We start from the raw sequence: 5,486 nt of genomic DNA, 5'->3' as shown, positions 1-5,486 counted from the left end.
AAAGTTGTCAGTTTGGTTCTTAATGGAGATGAAATCAAAAGTTGTCCTCCTTTTAGCTATTGCTGTCTACAGTATAGTAGCAAACTGTCCACCAGAGCCAAAAGGTGATATATATACATACAATTTATAAGTTCTTTTTTACCTGGCACTTTGCATGTGTCAAGTGGTCAGTCCTATGATTGTTTTTTGACCATGTGTTAACTATATACGTGTGTACGTATGTATATTTTGTTTTCATTGCTTCATTGCATTGTTTCATGCAACGTTCAAGATTAACGAATGAAATTAACCCAAATATAGTAACCAATGATACAAAATCATACATATAGCAAAACAATGAACGTTATTACTTTACTGCTGGTGCTTTGATTGGGTTTGATGGATTGAGTTTTGTTACTTGAGAAAAAAGCCTCTAAGTGGTACTGCTTCTCTTCAAAGTTTGGTCCCTTACAGCAAGAACAGTACCATCAAAATAATCTTAGGACAATTTTCACTAATATGCTCTTGTTTAAATGATACAGTCCATTAATTTTCCTCAGAATACATCTACAGTTGCAAAGCTAATGATGAGGAGGGACAAGACCTCTCATGTATTTGTAGGAAATTGAAAGAGATAGGAGCATACAATTGTACTTGTTTTGCTGATTATACTCCTGATGGAGAATATCTGGACTGTCTTGATGCTTCAAATAAGGGACAGAATAAGAGTGGTGTCTATTCCCTCAAACCTGACAACTTGTCACCTTTTAAGGTACAATATTGTCTTTTAACAAACATGATGATTCATCTCTATACATTGTATAGGCCCTATTGTGACATGGAGACTGATGGTGGTGGATGGACTGTCTTTCAAAGAAAGAATGGATGGCTCTGTTGACTTTTATCGTAACTGGACTGATTATGTTCATGGTTTTGGAAATATCTCAGGAGAACATTGGTTAGGCCTCAGCAAGCTTCATCGTTTAGCTAATGGAAGTGTATCGACACAAACTACGAGTTGATATGAGAGATAGAGATGGTAACAGTGCATATGCTAGTTATTCTACATTTTACATAAATGGTTCTACTACTGATTATACTCTCCATGTATCTGGATATAATGGTACTGCTGGAGACTCTCTTACTACAATTCATGGAGTTGTTAGATATCATAATCTTATGAAGTTTACAACAAAAGACAATGACAATGATCTTTACAGTGGTAATTGCGCCATTACATATACGGGTGCATGGTGGTATAGGTACTGTCATTATTCTAACTTAAATGGTCGCTATGGAGACGACACACATGGAAAAGGAGTTAACTGGAGGAAATGGACTGAACTTTCCCTACCATTTGTTGAGATGAAAGTTCGTCGTAACTAAATATGTTTAGTATCTTCTTTGCTTTTGTCCTTTTTAATATGTTTGTTTTGGTAAACTATTTGTTGTCATACTTTATTGATGTAAATGGTGAATGAAGTTTCTAATTGTAGTCTTAAATGTAAGATATGAAGTATAGAGATAGTAAGTGAAGCAGCTAAAAGCACTAAAGTGCAGAACTGAATGCGAACAACTTTGAATAAATAGACAACATACCATACAGATTGTGTTCATGGTTTTGTTAACACTTCAGGAGAATGTTGGTTAGGCTCAGAGTGCTGACATGTCACAGCTAACACTAACTAAATCAGAACTTCTCTTCACTAGCTTAAATAAAGCAATTACATGTACATCAATGAATGGTGTGTGTTGTCAAGAAAAAGGTTTTTTAAGATCTAGGTATTTATAAGAGCTTGTAGTAAGTTTTGTTTCATATTGTGGATACGACAACAAAAAGAGTATCATTGTAGTTCATGATCAACAAGTAAATGTTATCAAAATGAATTTGAAATTGGAAGTTTTCTTCCAAAGATAAAACATCTTTAAAAATGCTGCCAAATAAACTGTTAAAACCTTTTCGATTTTTGAGATATAAACATAATATAATTTTAAGACTATTCATAAAAATTACTCAAAAAATTGTAGCATACTTAACCTAATATCTGACTAGACTTGGCATAGTAACAGCATGAAATGGATTAGGAATCATATAATAACCTTTAATACTTGTAAACTAAATAATACATTGAAAGTTGTTGAATTCTTGTTGTTTAAGTCAATTAAATGATATGACCAATAGGCTTACTTATAAATGTATAGATAGGAATTATATACTGAGATCATAACTTCAAAAATCGAAGTCAACACTTCTTTATATCAACTATACTATAATGCTACTACATCAAAGGTATGAATTGGTTTTTGTCATCATGGCTGTAGACTCAGCTATTATCATGATGACTAAGCAGATCTAACAAACAACGAGAGATTCCAATTCCAGCCTATATAAAGTACAGTTGAATTTTGTATGCAAAGACAAGTCACTTGTTAAAGGTGTCAATCTAGTTCTTAATAGAATGACATCAAGTGTTGTCCTCTTTCTAGCTATTGCTGCCTGTTTGTGACAGCAAACTGTCCACCAGAAGGTAAATATATATATAATTCCACAATTTTTTTTCTGCCTGTTATACGCAGCATGGCAGATGACCCTAAGATTGCCTTGGGGCACAAGTTATATATATATCTATATAACCACACACACACCACAGAGTACCTCTATATTTCAAAGCTAATGACGAGGAGGGACAAGATCTCTCTTGTACTTGCAGAAAACTAAATGAGACAGGAAAATACAAATTGTACTTGTTTTGCTGATTATACTCCTGATGGAGAATATCTGGACTGTCTTGATGCTTTTGATGAAGGGACAGAATAAGAGTGGTGTCTATTCCCTCAAACCTGACAATATGTCACCTTTTAAGGTACAACATTGTCTTTAACAAACATGATGCTTCATCTTTACACATTGTGTAGGCCTATTGTGACATGGAGACTGATGGTGGTGGATGGACTGTCTTTCAAAGAAAATGGATGGCTCTGTTGATTTCTGTCTCAACTGGACTGATTATTGTTCATGTTTTGGTAACATTTCAGGAGAGTATTTGGCTAGGACTTAGTAAACTCCATCGTTTAGCTAATGGAAGTGTATCTACACAATTACGAGTTGATATGAGAGATAAAAATGGTAACATGCATATGCCAGTTTATTCTACCTTTTACATAGGTGGTTCTACTACTGATTATACTCTCCATGTATCTGGATATAGTGGTTACTGCTGGGAGACTGTCTTTCATATTATAATTTAAGAAAATTCTGCACTAAGCTTGGATGTACTGTCAAGACATGCTGCTGTGGATGTTGGTGTAATGAATGCAGTAGTGGTTCATGGTGTTTATAAGAAAGGCTGTCATTGCAACTTCAATTGTCCTATAGTACATGCAATATATGGTCTAAAAAAAATTTCATTTACAAGGCATGTTTTCTATTTGTTGAGATGAAGTTACGTCGGTCTGACGGTGAAAAGACTATGCAGCTATTCTAAGTAATGTATTGTTAAGTTTGAACTTAAACAGAACCTATGAGAATTTTTTTGATTGATTTTTTTACATAATGTTCATTAAAATTATATTAAAGTGTGCCTAAGAAATGCTCAAACATATGACACATGGTAAAAGAAATGTTTGTCACACCTGATATCAGTTACCATATTTACCATATGGTCAGAGATTTGTCTGAGAATTAATTAGTTTTTATTTGGTTATCTATGCAGACACACCAACTTTCATATAACCTAGTGTTGCAACATACAGGATTTTTACCAACATTCTGATAACTGATATTAAAGTATCAATTAAAGCTGATACTAATAGCCCATCCAATATAATTAGTTTTACTTTCATTAACTATATATTTGCTCTACTGAATATTAACAATGTAAATAATGATATAATAGTTCTACTGACTACCTTAAGTTTAATTGGTAGTTTTACTTCCTCTTGATAAAATTTCACCACATATATTACATACAGCTGCTATCTTTGTGTCCTCTCCAACAGTAAAGTAACCAAAATAGTTAACTTTCTTTGATATTATTCACAATCAATCAATCTTTAATGTGCACACCACGTGATATAGTAATGCACATGTGCAGTGACTATATTGACTGATATTGGCAAGATCTAATTAATACAGATATACATAATATCCAGCTGATAAGCTGATATCCAATATGCTGATTCATTATCGTGCAACATTACAACCAACAATAATTTTTAATATGTAGTGGTTGGGGTTAATACTAATGACCAGCAACAGAAATGAATTTGCAAAGACTTTTAAACAGTAAAATTACATCACAAACTCAAACATATCTACAGTAATTGAAAGACATTACCATCAGCTACTTGGTCTACTTAAGTGGCCTATACTTTTTGCGAGAGTGATGGCATTGACATAGCTTCATAACAAAATTATTGACTATATAGCACACACAATTTTCAGTACAACTATTGAGTAGACAAGGCTGCAATTACACTAGCACAGCCAATTCAATTATACAATTTTTATCAATTAGCCAATTTTTCAACTATAAGATATAACTCAACTTAAAATTATCACAATTAGTAGTATTTTCTTCTAAACAATATCTAAGTAGTGACTGAATTCTTGCTTATATACCTATATAGAATAATCACCCCTATTTTTGGACACTCATAATACCTTAAAGAACAAATTGTCAACACTGAGACGTACCTCTCATTAACTATAATACATATTATATAACTATAATATTAATTAATTTGGACTTTCTGAAAAGACGTTAAGGACCAAGAAAGGAACAAACAAGATTATACTTGTAGAAATTATTGCAAGATTATTTAGAAGACATGAATTGTTGTTGATGATTGTTGCTAAGTTTGAAGTCAGTAAAAGCTATAGATCTACTCAAAGATACAAAACTCAGACTGATTCATTCAGTCAAGTCTAATTCAAAGAGTTTACAGTAAGAGAACTATGTCCGGCAGTGATTATTTAATGACAAATAATTTTATTTATCGCTTTCAAAGTGATATACAACAATAATGAAAAATGGACATAACCCTGTATACATAGTTAACCTTAGAATCACAAGTACCAGGTACAAATATCCACAGACATTAAATAAGATAAAGTCATAATACCTCAAAGTTTGTTTGCAATTGATCAAGAACAAGATACTATCAAGATACCAAGTAGCCATTACATGAAGATATTACCATAGCAATCTAAGTAGCCCTTACATGAATGAAGATATTACCAAGATAGCAATCTAAGTAGCCATTACATGAAGATATTACCAAGATACCAATCCAAGTAGCCAATACATGAATGAAGATATTATCAAATAACAGATACTACAGGACTATTAATTTGAATCGTTTGTTGTCTGTTTGTGATTAATCACAAGTCAAAACATAATTATGCAACATTCAACTGAAAAGAGTCACTTTATTTTCAATTGCTGAATTTTCCACGTGATCATATCATTGCTAAATAATACATGTATAAATCAAAACCCACCCAC

The 5,486-nt window shown here is 32.6% G+C and overlaps 1 pseudogene; it reads left to right on the top strand.

The window, feature by feature from the left end:
• The first annotated feature begins 775 nt into the window (after positions 1-775).
• Positions 776-1,365, top strand: LOC121391599 (annotated as a pseudogene).
• Positions 1,366-5,486: the final 4,121 nt, after the last annotated feature.

The sequence above is a fragment of the Gigantopelta aegis genome, unplaced genomic scaffold (genome assembly GCF_016097555.1).
Source record: "Gigantopelta aegis isolate Gae_Host unplaced genomic scaffold, Gae_host_genome ctg2705_pilon_pilon:::debris, whole genome shotgun sequence".
NCBI lineage: Eukaryota > Metazoa > Mollusca > Gastropoda > Neomphalida > Peltospiridae > Gigantopelta > Gigantopelta aegis.
The sequence above is the reverse complement of the archived record's forward strand: the minus strand, read 5'-3'. Positions and strand labels throughout refer to the sequence as shown.